This window comes from Micromys minutus, assembly GCF_963924665.1.
Source record: "Micromys minutus genome assembly, chromosome: 11".
NCBI classification, from domain to species: domain Eukaryota; kingdom Metazoa; phylum Chordata; class Mammalia; order Rodentia; family Muridae; genus Micromys; species Micromys minutus.
In genome coordinates, this window is record NC_137980.1 from 30193297 (window position 1) to 30209206 (window position 15910).

The following is a 15910-nucleotide window of genomic DNA, read 5'->3' on the forward strand; positions in this document are numbered from 1 at the left end:
GTACCAGCTTAGTCCTTTAATTCCCGGAAACCGAGGCAGGTGGATGACTGAAAGTTTGAGGTCAATCTGGGCAATATAGTGAATTCAAGGTCAGTTTGAACTACACAATTAGGTTTTCTCTAAACACCATAAAAGACTCGACATCCCTTTGTTTCTTTGCAGATTTTACATTTTTGTCAGCAAACACCCTTCGAACCACATAGATTGACTTTTAGACTCCCCCAGCTTCTAAGTCCTGGCATAGGTGGAGTATCCTTTCTAGGCCAGTGCTAGCAGCCAGCAGCTAGCCTCTCAGAGCCACCTGCCAGATGGCAGACCCCTGTGCAGGCCCTGGTTGGTACTTCCTGGACTAGTTTTTACAGACTGTGAGCACCGTCTGAAATGCTGACCCAGCATGAGCGTGGGGAAAGCACCGAAGCCTCAAGTCTAATCTGTAGACTGTTGGCACATGAGCTAAACAGGATTACATTCGGAGCCGGAGATGATGGATTCCCAGTGATTTCCAGCTCCCAGGAGGTGGTCAGTGAGCCGTTTCCCTCTTGACTTCTTGACAGAAGGCTGCCTTTACCCAGAGTGCAGGCATACTCACTGCACGCACGCCCCTTCCTCTCCCAAACCTGCCTGTCTCAGACATTTTGACATGTTGGGTCTGGTTTCTTTTCCACGACTCACTGGAAGCACAGACAAGTTATGAATAAAAGCTGAATTCCCTTTGGCTCGGTTTCGAGCCCACCTGGAAAGTTCTTTTGGACTTTTAAGCAACCAGAAAAATTGAATTAGAGAATATAACAGCCCCACTGTGTCTGCTCAGGAGCGAACATCTGTTTCCAGGGGTGCCCGGGGAACACCAAGCACTGATCTGTTTTCATCTCTGGGAAAGAGGCGTGCTCTGAGCTGTGTGAGGCGAGCCCAGAGCTGTGTGCAGCCGGCCTCCCTCCTGTCAACAGTGGAAATAAAATGGCCTTGTAACAGCCGAATGGAGCATGACAGGAAGGAACATACAGCTTGTTTTCTTTTGAGGGGGGGGTCTCACTGAAGCCCGGGCTGGTCTGGAATGAATGGTAATCCCACGTTAGCCTTCAGGAGTGTGCCAGCATGCCCGGCAGAAATTTATTTTGATCATGAAATGAAACAAGAGAAGTAGTGTGAGCCAGGTGGGCTGCTTCGGCGTGCGCTTCCGTGCAGCGTTTGAGATGCACTGCCTTTGCTCGAGGCCCCTGTGAGGAGTGACGTGTGGAGAAGAATCTCTAAGTGACCAGCTGTGTTCACCAGGGACCTTGCTTCTGGGCATTATTGTCCAGGCCAGGGCAGAGGGCTGATTTAAGACAGTGCTCTGCCCACCAGCCGACAGGGTCGCCATTTGTACTATGAAAACATATGGGAGCAGAAACATGATACTCACTGATGGGCGGAGTCTCACTGCTTCAAGTGGGTTCCACAGGACAGGGCTAAGCACAGAGCTCAGGACACGACTCACCGCTGAGCTGGAATTATTTTTCCTATGTTTTTCTTTTTAGATTGTGTTTTAATTTTTAAAAATGTCAAGCTCAAAAAACTTTCAAGGAAGGTAATCGAACCACCACTGTACAACTTTTACCTATGATCACTAGCTTTAAACCTTTGGCTGAAGTTTGAATGTTTGGTGTGTGGTGTGTGTGTATGTGTGTATGAGGGGCTTGTGTGTATGTGTGTGTTGGTGTGCATGTGTGAATGTGCATGTATGTATGTATATATGTGTGTAGCAATCACCTATCTCACCGGCAAGGAAGACGCGCCACAACAGGATCCTTCTACAGGCGTTTATTGCGGGTTTGATTGCAGTGGCGAAAGACCCCGAGCCCAGAAACCAGCCTCCTTATATATGCTTAGGAGGACTGTGTCGCCACCTGATTGGTGCATACTGTGCGCCCTAATTAGCATACTCGGAGTCAGCATGAGTCAGCAAAACAGGCAGGTGTGCATGCACACTTAGGTTGTTTATCTCAAAACTGGCCACCCTCCCTACGGGCTGGGTGCCATCTTGTAATGGCGAATGCGGTGGCTTCCCACATCTCCTCCTTTTTTCTTTTTTGTGAGGCCTCTGGGGAGAAACTGGGCAGAGGAATAAGTGACTGACCTGTTATTCAGGACATAACCATCTCTGTCTTAGGATCGACCTCTCGAACCCGAGCCTTACCTGTTGTAGGATTATCTTGTCGTCCTCAAGGCTCAGTGTCTTAGGTTGGTCAGGGGCTAGAGGAAGTTGCCTGTCATTAAGAATGGCTACTTTGGGTCTTTTTTTCATTCCTCCCAAGGACCCAGGGATGAAGGGTAGGGCCTAGATTACTTTAGGAGATTGTGGAAGCTGACCATTTTGGGAATTAAGATTCTTTAAGTAGGGATAGCCAGATATCTTGAGAAGCACCACCTTCAATGGCCATAAGAGCCTGAGTAATGATGACCTTATCTCATCTTTGTTGGGCTCTAAGTCTGCACAACAACCATAGAAGCGACACACCTCCACAGCATATTAGTACACCAAAAATAACAACTCCCACCTACTCTTTAAAGTAGGAAAATGCAGAAGAAAGCCAAGAAGTAAGATCTCCAAGGGTAGTTGGTTCCACTCGAGTGCCATTTAAGGTCAGGATCTGTATTTGAAGTCTTTGTTGTAGATCTTCCAATTCTGCAGACCATTCTCCTTTCAAATAATCTGAAATATTCTTACTAGGAAATCGAGAATCATTAGTATACTTTATAGGGGTTATACATAAGTTTGGTTGTTGGGAAATACAACTTAATTGAACCATATCAGTTAAAGCATCTATCTGATGTTGCAATAGGTCCACTCTTTGATTAACAAAGAGGAGACCAGATGCCAATTGTGCATCGGTCCTTTGTAGGGTTACCAATGCTTCTGAAGTCTGTTCTGATATTTCATTTATAGTTGTAGCAGTATTAACTTGATTAGCCATGGAAATCCCAGCAGTAACTGCTGCACCAGCAGATATCACTATAGCAGTTATAATAGCGGCTGTAATTTTAAAATCTCTTTTATATCTGAAAGGCTGGGCAATGGAAAATTCTTCAGGATTAGCTTCTACTGGAACAGGTACCAAAGTGGGAATCTTAACAACCACGGCGTACTTATAAGTTTTATTCCAGCATTCAGCAAGTAGACAAGAAACTTGTGTATTATTGCATAAGATCATGCTATTAGTTACATTATTGGCCAACAAAAAGAAAAATGGGGGTTTTAAGCACACAGGTGAGGCAGAAATATTTACCTCATTAATTTGTTTGGATTAAATGAGGTCACTGTGACACGTCCATCTGAAAAATTATAATATCCTGATATATTATACAATTTATAAGACGCTCCAAGAAATCTGTCAAAAGGAGTCAAAACTGTAGCAGCTCCTTTCTTATTAGACAGAATCCACTGGAACCAAGGCCAGGTATTATCTATGCCAGTTTGATAATTCTTTTTATCCCAATTGACATTACCAAGAGGTGGTGAAAATTCAAATCCTGGAATAATATCTTGGGGGCGACTTCTAGGAGATTGGCATGGGGTATGTACTGGTGGAAAGCTCTCATAGGGATAACAGAAAGGTAAGATCTTCTTCCTATTAGTTGAAGATTTGTTAGCAACAATAGTAGAATCTTTTGGCTTAAATGGTCTTGTACCTTCGTGAATCATAAGAAGTGTGGTTAAATAATATGTCTTAACATGACTATCATTACTTCTCGACCCTGTTTGGGATCCCTTAGCAACCTCTTGAAGGGCGCTTAGAGCAGATTGTATGGTATTAGCTGATGCACCCTCAAGAGGATTTTTCCAATGTGCAATAACACCTTTACGGATCCAAATACAAGGGTTCGAGTCAGAAGAAAGAGTAAAACATAAGGTACCAGATATGGTAAAATTGATAGCATTATAAGGCTGAGGGTTTTCCCCAAGAGGTGTTATACATGAAACATCTTGTGCACAGTCTATTGAGGAAAACACTGGCAACACCGTGGAATTGGCATGCACAGGTATAGGGACAGGCCAGGTTCTAACGATGGCCCATAATGGGATACTTTCAGTCTGTACAAACCACATTCCCATCAGTATTCCCAGAATCCATGGGTGGATCCTTTCCCAGGGTTGTCACTCGTCCTTCATCCTGGTCTTTGATGATCCTCACCAATCTCGTTGGCACCCAAATGGGATTTTCTTCATCCTGTGGGAAAACACAAACAGCTCCCCTGGATCTGATTAACACAGGATCCGGGCCTTGCCATTTATTAGTCAATACATTTTTCCATCGTGCCTTATTAATGGGTGGTTTAGGCCATTGACCATGTCTTTCTGCCGCTGATTGGCCATTATCATCCAAATTTTAAATATTAAGTGTAAATAGAGCAAGGGATAACATCGTCTTAGGGGTAGATGTAACTACTTCTATTCCCCCTTTTTGTTTTAGTAAGTATTGTTTAAGGGTGCGATGTGCCCGTTCAACTATGCCTTGTCCTTGAGGATTATAGGGTAATCCTGTAAGATGTTTAACCTGCATATGTAGACAGAATTGTTGAAATTTGCTTGAGGTATAAGCAGGACCATTGTCTGTTTTTAGCAACAGTGGTTTTCCCCAAGTGCTCCAGGCCTCCAAACAATGTTGAATGACATGGGAAGCCTTTTCACCCGAAAGGGATGTAGCATGCATGACACCAGAACTAGTGTCTACAGACACATGGACATATTGTTGTTTACCAAAAGATTGGATATGAGTCACATCCATTTGCCATATGTCTAAAGGTCTTATACCGCGAGGGTTGACTCCCACATTAGGTTTAGAAATAAAGTCTGCACATTTACTGCATCGTAGGACTATATCTCGTGCTTCTGCACGAGAGAGAGAAAATTTAAGCCGCAATGTAGTGGCAGGTACATGATAGAGAGCATGGAAGTCTGCAGCAGCTTCTAGAAGTGATTTAGTTAAGATGGGGAACATTTTTGTGGCGTGATCAGCCAATGCATTCCCTTGTACCATAGGACCTGGTAATAGACTATGAGCTCGAATGTGTTGAATAAAAAATGGGTGTGATCGGGAAAGGATACAATTTTGTATATTACCAAATATGTCAGCCACTTTGCTAGATTGTTTAATCATCCCCGCAGTTTCTAACTGAGAAACCGCATTTACCACATAATGAGAATCCGGAATAATGTTAATTGACTGTAGGGGGAAATGCTGGAAAACTCTCAATACCACCATACACTCAACCAATTGAGGTGCATCAGGTGAAAATTGAAAGGAATGCACTTGATCTTTCACAACATAGCATCCTCTTCCTGTTTTAGAACCATCAGTATAAATATTCAATGCATTAACAAGGGGTTTTGTGGAGGTTAATTTTGGAAATATAATAGGATGCTTAATGGCAAACTGTAACAAAGGATGTTTTGGATAATGGTTGTCAAATTTTCCCGGAAAAGTGCAAAGCAATATAGCCCATTCATTGAGGGTGGAACTCAATACCTGAATTTGGTCTGTTGTATATGGGATAATAATTTTTTCAGGTAACATATCAAAATGTGTTAAAGCTTGTTTAAGTCCTGCTTGGGCTAACTCAGCAATCATTGTAGGATAATGCTCTATCGTCTTGGAACCAGATGAGTGTGAATGGACCCATAAAAGTGGCCCATCTTGCCACAGAACGGCTGTTGGGATTAGGGAAGTTTGCAATAGACATAAGGAGAATGGTTTTTTAGGATCTATCCTGCTCAACTGAGCTTTAGTGATGGCAATCTCTACTTGTTGAAGAGCTTTCAAGGTACTAGGGGTCAAGCGACGTGGAGAAGAAATATGAGATTCTCCTTCAAGGATGGCAAATAATGGTTTTAAATCAGATGTGGGAATCTTTAAAAAAGGTCTGAGCCAATTTATATCACCTAATAATTTTTGAAAGTCATTTAGAGTTTTTAAATGTTCTCTTCGAATTTGTAACTTTTGAGGTCTAATGCTTGAAGGCTTAATGATGGCTCCCAGAAAGTGTCCCATGGTCAAATATTGTACCTTTTCTGATGCAATGTGTAAGTCATGCTCTTTTAAGGTACTAACAATTTTTATATAAGCATTAATAACATCTTTTTCTTGGGAACCAGCCAAAAGGATATCATCTATATAATGAAGTATTTTTATATCAGGACATTCTTTTGTTATTGGACTTATAGCGTGACCCACATAAAGTTGACACATAGTGGGACAATTGGCCATACCTTGGGGAAAAACTTTCCACTGATATCTCATATCCGGTTGCTCATGATTAATAGATGGTAGGGTAAAAGCGAACCTGCACCTATCTTTTTTATTTAAAGGAATTGAGAAAAAGCAGTCTTTAATGTCTATAATAATAACCGGCCAATTTTTTGGTAATGCAGAAAGCAAAGGGAGACCTCTTTGTACAGGTCCATAATATTCATCTGTGCATTGATATCCCTAAGATCATGTAACAGTCTCCATTTTCCAGATTTTTTCTTAATAACAAAAATATGGGTATTCCAAGGCGATTGGGATGGTTCTAAATGACCTAATGTTAGTTGTTCTGTGACCAAAAGCTGTGCCGCTTCAAGTTTTTCTTTGGGTAGTGGCCACTGAGGTACCCAGAAGAACTTGTCCGTATGCCATGGAATGGGTAGTGGCTCCTCAGTGGCCCCTATGAAAAACCCAGTCCTGAACTATCTGTTTTTCCCAAGGCTGGGATAGGGTCCAATCTTCCTTGCAAAGTCTTTCCTAAACCCTTCCCAGGTATATAACCCATATTTCTCAGAAGTTGTTGGCTATTTTTTGAATAGTCATTGGTCAAAACTAATTCTAGGGCCATTACTACATCTCTGCCCCAGAGATTAACTGGAAGAGGGAGAACATATGGTTGGAATTGACCAGTCCTTCCTTCTGCATCTTTCCAGGTTAAAGTCTTAGCACTAATCAAGGAGGTGAATTCATAACCAAATCCTTGCAATGAATGAGTTGATTGATTTACAGGCCAACAGGTAGGCCACCACTTACTTGCAAGGATACTCTTATCTGCTCCAGTGTCAATATACCTGAAAATTGTTTGCCTTCAATTTGTAATGTGAGCGTAGGGTGTTGATCTAATTGTAATGATATGAAAGCTCCATCGGTACCTGAGGAACCGAAGCCCTGATTTTCTCTAATTTTATCGGAGCTAGGATACATTTTATGACAACTTGGCAACACTAATAACTGAGCTATCCGATCTCCTGGTGAAATGGCAAAGATTCCTCGTGGGGAGGAACACATAGCTTTTATCTGTCCAGTAAAATCTTGATCAATAACTCCAGGGTGCACTACTAAGCCTTTTAAGGTAGAAGATGATCTCCCTAGTAATAGCCCTACAGTATCTTTTGGTAAGGGTCCTTTAAAATCTACAGCAACAGGTTGGCATCCCATCTGGGGTGTTAATACTGTTCTGGTGGTGGCACGGAGGTCTAGTCCTGCCGAACCTGTAGTGGCTCTGCGCGGGCATTCGGCGAACGGAGAGATACAGAAGACTGAACTGCCCCATACGTTTGCGGGCCCTGGGGACGTGAGCCCCTCTGTCCGTTTTTTTGACTCTCGATTGTTTGGGGTAAGCAGTCGTCCTTGAATATCTCTTACAGATCTGCACTCATTAGCCCAATGTCTTTCTTTTCTGCACTTTGGACATATCCCTGGAGTCTTTTCCTGTCTGAGCTGAGTTATTTCCTGTCTACATTGTTTTTGTACATGTCCCCGTTTACCACATTTGTAACATGTGATCTCTTTCCTTTTATGGGCAGCCAAAACAGCTGCTGCCAGACCTGCACTGGAGAGCGGCCCACCTATCTCTCTGCATGCCTTTATCTATGCCTGTAATCCTTTAGCTTTCCATGGGGTTATGGCATTTCTACATTCTCTAGTACATTGCTCATATATCAACTGTTCTATAAGAGGCATGGCAGTTTCTTGATCCCCAAATATTCTACCTGCTGCTTCCATCATGCGGGCAACAAAGTCCGAAATAGGTTCAGTAGCTCCTTGTATTACTTTTGTAAGATTTCCTCTGACCTCCTCTCTATTTGGCAGATTTTTCCATGCTTTTACTGCTGTCATATTAATCTGCTCATATACTTGCAAAGGAAAAGCCGTTTGATTGTTGGACCACTGACCCTGCCCTGTTAACATGTCAAAGGTCCAAGTCCCGCTGCTGCGTTAGCTCGAGCTTGGGTTAGACAATAGTCATGCCAAACAGATTTCCATTTTAAGTACTGACCCATTGATAAACAGGCCTTTGTCACTTGCATCCAATCAGCAGGAGTCATTGCCGTACTTGCTAACCTCTCAATTTGAGACTACGTATAATTAGCATTAACACAATACGTTCTCACGGATTCTGCTAATTCTTTCACTTGTTTAAGTTCTAAAGGTTGGTGAAATCTAACATTGTTTGCATCCTCAAACACTGGAAACATTTGTTGTAATTTTCTACGAGTCTTTTCTGAGCAGAAGGAGAACTTACACTCACTTCCGCCTCTATTATGATAAGGTGGTGGTGGTGGCGCGCTAGACGCCATCTTAACAAGGCTTTCCGGACCATAGCGCTCTGCTTCATATTCAGCGGCAGCTTTTTCTAAATCCTCTTTTTCACTTTCAGAAAGCCCAGACTCCTCAGAACTCATCAGCCAGAGGGTAAAGTGGCTTTGCTCCTCGATTTTCTTCCTCTGATCTTTTTTGTTCTTTGTGCACTCTCTTTTTTTCTTTTCCCTTTAACGGGTTTTTCTCGCGCGCTCCTAATTTCTTTTCCGTTCTGTTTCTGACATGCTCTCCTGGTAATCCGATAACACCTTTTGTCCCTGTCTAACTTGTACCTCACATTTTTTGTCTTGTATGCAAGCTTTTACCAACTTCCATATTGGCCTTATCCCCGAGGCTAAAGTCCCTTCTTCTGCGGCCCTTTCTATATCGCGCCCCAACTTAGACCAACTTGGTAAATTGAGAGAACCTGTGGTAACAAACCAAGGCGCCATCTTATCTACTTCTTTTATAAAACGTCCCAAGTTTGATTCTGAAATCTTCAATCCCCTTTCTTTTAGTAAAGCTTCGAGAGCAGATATCATAGCTTTAGATGGTGAATTTCCCATGTCGCTTGTTTAGCTACACAAGAACTTACACACGGGGCTAGCGAGTCTATCTACGCTCGTGTTACCAGCTTTTCTATTCCCAACAAATACACTCTTTTCTAGGGCGATGACAATGGAGACAATAGCAGATAAGCAGCACAATTACGACCAGGACAGGGAAAGCTAACCCAACCCACAGCGGATCTACACCAAATGGAGGCATACCTCTCAGAGCAATCCGGTACACCTTCCGTGATACTTACCGGACTATTCCCACGCCGTGTAGTTCTGAATCCTCCAGCATACTGGGGTCTTCGAGTGTGCCGCAGATGTTTCTTGTTCCCAGGACCTCGGCACCAATTGTAGCGATCGCCTATCTTGCCGGCAAGGAAGACGCCACAACAGGATCCTTCTACAGGCATTTATTGCGGGTTTGATTGCACTGGCGAAAGACCCCGAGCCCAGAAACTAGCCCTCCTTATATATGCTTAGGAGGACTGTGTCGCCACCTGATTGGTGCATTCTGTGCGCCCTAATTAGCATACTCAGAGTCAGCATGAGTCAGCAAAACAGGCATGTGTGCATGCGCACTTAGGTTGTTTATCTCAAAACTGGCCACCCTCCCTTCCGGCTGGGCGCCATCTTGTAATGGCGAATGCGGTGGCTTCCCACATATGTGTATGCTTGTAAGTACATGTGTGTATGCATGTGCATGTGTGTACTTGTATGTCTATGTGTGTGTATGCATGTGCCTGTGTGTGTATGTGTATGCATGTACATGTGTGCTATGCATAGATGCACTTTTTTATAAGCCATCTGAAAGTTAGTTACACACCACCTTTACATCTCAACCTTGCACATCTAAGTACAAGGACATTCCCTACTTATCACAAAACAATAACTAAACTAGGAGATTTAATTATTATATGACTATTATCTACCATATAGACCATTTTCAGATTCTCTCATATTTCAGCAATGCCTATCATCATGTTTAATTTTTTGAAGATCCTTATTTGAGTGTCTTTCCTCCACTTTGTGGTCCTGGCCAAAAACCCATGTCAGGCAAGTACTTTAAGCTGGGACTTTTTGGTTCAGGAAGATAGGAACTTTTTCAACAACAAAGTGCTTCCTTAATATTGCAAAAGAGAAAGCTGTACATCTGACAGAGCTAAGTCATCTCCCAGCCTTACCAGAGACACTTCTATTTGCAGATGATAATTAACAGAGAACCAGACCTAGCAGAGCTCAGGTGAGAAGAGGCTGCGGAATGCTCAGCCCTCGATGGAACATGTGTGTATGTGTGTACTTGTATGTATGTGTGTGCATGCTGAACTCCCTCTTCCAAGAGGGCTCAGAGGCTGCTGCTGAAGAGAGGCAGAACAGTGTAAGGCCAGAGACAGTGGGTGGCTACAGGGAAACTGTGTTCTGGACACGAACAGAAGTTGCACATGTGGACTCACAGTGCTTGTGATATTGTTTGTGACCTACACAAGCCCATGCCAGACCCAATCCCATGGGGGCAGAGCAGGAAATCCCACCCCTGAGGAACTACTGGCAATTGGTAGCTGCGGGGAGTGGGAGAGGTGATGTTCCCTCAGACTGTTCCCCTGGCTAGCTGAAGCTGCTCTTCTGGAAAACCTGTCACCCAAGAGTCCCTGCGCAGGAACAGACCGGTCATAATGGGCTTCAGTTACTCTTCTACTGTGTAAAGCTGTAACCAAGAAAACTTACCAAAGTGAGGGCTTAACTCGGCTTATGGTTTCAGAGGACTGGAGTCTAGGATGACAGCCAAGAGCTCAAGGAGATCTAACCAAAAATGACGGATATGGAGCAGGTCTTTTGAAACCCTGAGGCCCACCCCAACCAAGGACAGACTTCTCCAGCAGGACTGGGCCTCCTAATCCTCTCCATCCAGGCATTAACCAAAGACCAAATATTCAAATGTGTGAGGCTGTGGGGGCATTCTCATTCAAACCAGGACAGCAGCTTTAGTTTTAACAAGGACACATTGTGTGGGAAGGGAGGAGTGGGTGGGTCTGGGAGGAATATTGAGTAGATATGATCAGACAATTTTCTTAAAGAACTGATGAAATATTCTTAAAATATGCATTTAATAAGATTTAGAAAATGAAAAGTAAAAGGAGGATTCCTTACTCACATCCTAGAGAAACACTGTCAAGTTCACCTTACAGTTTCCCTCCATTTTCCTTTGTGTAAACAAGCATCTTGTTAAAAGTGGGTTATCAGCACACATCCGGTTTTGAAAACGTCCTGGGACTGCATTGATGGCCAGTCTGTTATTACATCACATCCATTTTGTTAAAATTTTAGTCACAAAATTAATTGGCCTTTAGTCATCACAGAGAAAAGAGAAAACATTTCTTCTCGTCTCTGTCTTCCATGTTTTCCTCTGTTGAAGCAACTCTGAGACCTTTCTTAACTATTTCTTTCCAGAAACTCTCTATATGTACATTATTATATATACAGAGAGAGTGCATTTTGTACCGTATGAATGATACTTGATTAATGTATCACAAATCTATTATGTGGAATCTCAGGGTTTCCCCCAAATTCTCACTCCAGTGACCATTCTTGTGGCCAGGTGTTTGTGTACAGCCACAACTGCTCCCTTAGACCAGACCCAGAAGATGATCTGCTAGCTTAAGTCACAAACAATGTAAGGACATCTGCCAGTCTGTCCTTTGTGCCTGTTTCATCCTCACACCAGCAGACAACACACACATACACGCACACATGCACACACACTCGTGCACACACACACACACACACACACACACACACACTCACCATGTAGACCAGACTGGTCTTGAACTCACAGAGATCTTCCCGTCTCTGCCTCCTGAGAACATGTACCATTGCCTCCAAGGCAGCACTGAATTCTTAAAACTTGGAAAAGTGAAGTACAAGAAGTCTGTGGGAGCTAAGGGCTAGACCTACACTGTCCGGTGTGGTAGCCACTGGCTATGGGTACCTACCAAGCACCTGACATGTGGCTGGTCTGAATAGAAACATTCTATGGAAGAAAAATACATACCATATTTCTAGGACAGGACGTAGAAGAAATAAAAAGTTCTGTAATAATAATGATGATGATGATAAATAATTCTGTCTGTCTTTCTGTCTGTCTCTGTTTCTCTCCTCTGCCAGTGCGTGTGTGAATGTGTCTGTGTGTTTGTGTGCACATGTGACCATGCATATGTGTGTGGAGACAGCTTGAATTCAACAGTCAGGGTCAGCTCTCTCCGCCTTGTTCTGTGCGGCGGGGCCTCTCCCTGAGCTTGCAGCTCAGCAACCCAGTCAAACAGACCAGCTGGTCAGTGAGCTGCAGGGAGCCTCCTGTCTTTGTTCCCTCAGCACTGGGGTCTTAGGCCTGTGACACCACAGTTTTACAGTGGCCTCTGGAGATCTGAACTGCAGCCATCATGCTCACATAAGCACTGTAGTCTCAGCCATATTCCCTTCATGGTTTTCACACTCATATAGAAATGATAATATTTGGGGCACATTACATTAAGTACAGCACATTACTAAAATTAATATTACTTCCTTTCACAGTTTAATGTGGCTACCAGGGCATTTCTAAGTACATGGTGGTTTGCATTCTATTACCTTATACTTCTATTGGCCATCATAAAGTAGGACCATAGTATGGCTTCTTTGTGGGTAAGACCTGCGCCACCAGTGTCCCCTCTCGATTCTCTCACTTCCTGTTCCTGTCCTACTCACCCACCCACCTTTGCCACAGAGCCAACGCCAGTCCTTGAGTGCTTCAGGACTTGTGGGTGCCCTGGTGCTGTTTGTATTTTGATGCTAATTCCACTTCCCCAAGAAGGGCTGCCTAGGACTCAGGTGAACTTTCTTCCCATTTTAACTTGTAAAATAAAGGCAAGAGCAGGTGATTGGGCAGAGGAGGGGAAGGTGGAGCTGAAGAGTTGGGGTAGGGGAGAGGAGAGGGAGACAGGAGAAGAGGAAGACGGGAAGGAAGATGGAGCTGAAGCTCGTGGCCTGGAGAAACCGCAGTTATAAGGAATCTCATAGCTGGGGAACAGAGCAGTGTGGTGGTAGATCTGCCCAGTCTAGGCACGCAGCTTGTATTCATATTAACTGAGTTGTGTTTTCTTTGCACGGGCTTATTCGGGTTGGAGAGGTTACTGCAAGGAGTACTTTCTCGGGAATGATCAATCAACGTGTCCCGGTTAGAATGAGACTGTGTTGTAATCATTGCCTATCAGAACCCACTGTTAAATACGAACTCCAAACTGCAATTATTTTATAATTTGTTATTTTAGAATGTATACAAGTTTAGAAAATTAAGGAAAGGAAGTCAATACAGTGACTGACTGAGCATTATGTTCCTTTCAGAGTGTTCCCCCCGGGGTAGGAACAATGGAATAATCCTACACAAGAGCCAGGGCATCAGTGGGAACTGGTCAGCTCTGTGCCTCGCTATCCTGCCCTGTCCTGTCCTGTCCTGTCCTGTCCTGTCCTGTCCTCCCTCCCCTCCCCTCCACTATTGTACCCTCTCCTGTCCTGTCCCACTCGGTGACACGGAAAAGGAATGGCGTCTATAGTTTTAGATATTAGCAGTCAGTACTGTCTGAACACGGGCAGGAAGGGCTTCCATGAAGAGACTGTAGGACTCTGGCTTCTCTCTCCATGGCCTCCACTTTCCGAAGTCCAGTTTGCCCATGTCCCTCTTCTCGCTCACCCCAGCTTTCTCGTTAGCCCGTCTCTAAGGTACACACCCGAGGTGCACATGCCTTTTCCCAGTCACAGATGTTGGTCACAGGCAGGCTCCTCTCCTCCACCAGCTGCCTCCTGTCAGTCCCAGGTCAGAGGGAAATGCAGACTAGGTGGGAAGACAGAGGCCTGTGGGTCCAACAGATGACCCGATTTCTTTTTCTGGTTCTATTGGCTCACAGTTGGTTCTTGGAATCTCTTTCTCACCACTTTCTGCTATACAGTTACAAAAACCTTGAAGTATTTTTGGCTCACTTTCATGCTTTTTTTTGGACTAGGGCCCAAACCCTTCCCTCATTCATTGAAACAGCCAAAAGCTGTAAGGAAGCCATCTGGCCAGAGGGCCTAAAAATCAAAATCAAAGCCTTTGTTCCGACCTGTCAGCATCATGCCTTTGTTTGCTTTTTTTTTTGTTTGTTTGTTTTGCTTTTGTATTAGGCTTCACTGGGAGAGAGCAGTGTTCCCAGCCCTTGGGAATGCCCCACTCAGGTGTCCTTACAACTTGAATGCACTGAAGAACCACTACAATCTTTTTAAAAGAGTGAGCTTCTCTGTAAATGAGCCTCCTACCCTTGATGAGGAAGGGGTGTGTCTTAAGGCTGTGACTTGAGGTCTGAAGAGGCGCCATCTTTGCTCCATAACTGTTTTTCCAGCTGGGGGAATAGTGTAAGCCTTCATGTTTGCAGCCATGAACAGGGAGTACAGTGTCCTTCTTTCTGTGTTCAGATTAATAAGCTCAGACAAAAGAAAGAAACTGTTCCTTTAGCTTCAACAGTCTTGATTGACACTTGAAAGTAACTCCTAACCCCAAATCGTGGGATTATAATTAATACAATGTTTTCACTCCTTCCCAAACCCCTTTTTTTACACTGGCAAAAAATCCTAAAGACCTCTTTGCTGTTATCGTCAGCTGTTGCTTTTGCAGAACATTGACTTTCAGACAGTTCTGCCTCTGCTCACACTCAAAGCTAAGCATATATTTTTCCAATTACTCAAGAGTTATGTAGATTGAGTTCTTTTTAAAAATTAATCTTCATTGGTTTTTAAATGACATGTATGTGTGTGTATGTGTATGTGTGTGTGTGTTAACACCAGTGCAGGTGGTGGAGGAGTCCAGAGGCATTGGATTCCCTGGAGTTAGAGTTATAGATGAACAAGTTGATGTGGGTGAAGGGAAGTGAACTCAGATTCTCTGGAAAACCAAAGACACTTTTAACCATTGAGTCATCTCTGTAGGCCCAGACTTAATGCTTCACATCGACACTATTGAATGAACACAGTTGAGTAGACTCTTAGCACCATTGCGTGAGCCACGTAACTCCCAATACCCAGAGCCTTCTTTGGACGCACAGTTAAGGAGTAGAACAGTTGCTTAAGCCTTTTCTCATCAGCTAGACAAAACCATTATCAATGACAGAAGATTGTGAATCAGAACACCAAGTCCTGAATCCTCATGGTTTAAAACCATCAGAAAGAGGACAGTTTTACACCATCTACATTTTCATTTGCAGATTAACTTTCCAGTCCAAACCACGACCGTCCAGTTTTGTTTGCCTTCCCAATGTTTAAGAGTGTTGGTATATGAGTGATAATTCAACACACACAAATAGTTTTGTAAGAGTTACAACAGCCCACCGCCCCACTCAGGACTCCAGGCCCCTCCTGCTGTCTCCCATGACCAAAAGTTCAAGAGGACATTTCCACGGTGCACAGTGATGCTCGGGAGTATCAGGAAAGCCACCTGCCATAGTCATGAGACACAGCAGACTGCTCACAGAGCCACAGCTGCCTCCATTTCTTTGTTATGCTCAGTTGGAGCAGTCCGTAAACAAAGCCTGTGTAGAGACCCACAGGAGCAGCTCGGTGTTTTTATACTCTACTCTCTATATAAAACTTTTCCTTGTTGAGGTCACCAGGAAGGAAGGCAGAGGTCCAGGAAGACAGTTGACATGTGTTGGTACTTAAGGCTACCACTCTCCTGGTAATCAAGTCTCTGTCCTCACACCAGATCTCGCT

At 43.8% G+C, this 15910-nt stretch overlaps 1 protein-coding gene across 1 annotated transcript in view; it reads left to right on the plus strand.

Moving 5' to 3' along the window:
* Window positions 1–15910, plus strand: part of SCD5 (stearoyl-CoA desaturase 5) — a gene marked incomplete at both ends in the record, with an annotated part of 121487 nt that overhangs the window by 70660 nt on the left and 34917 nt on the right.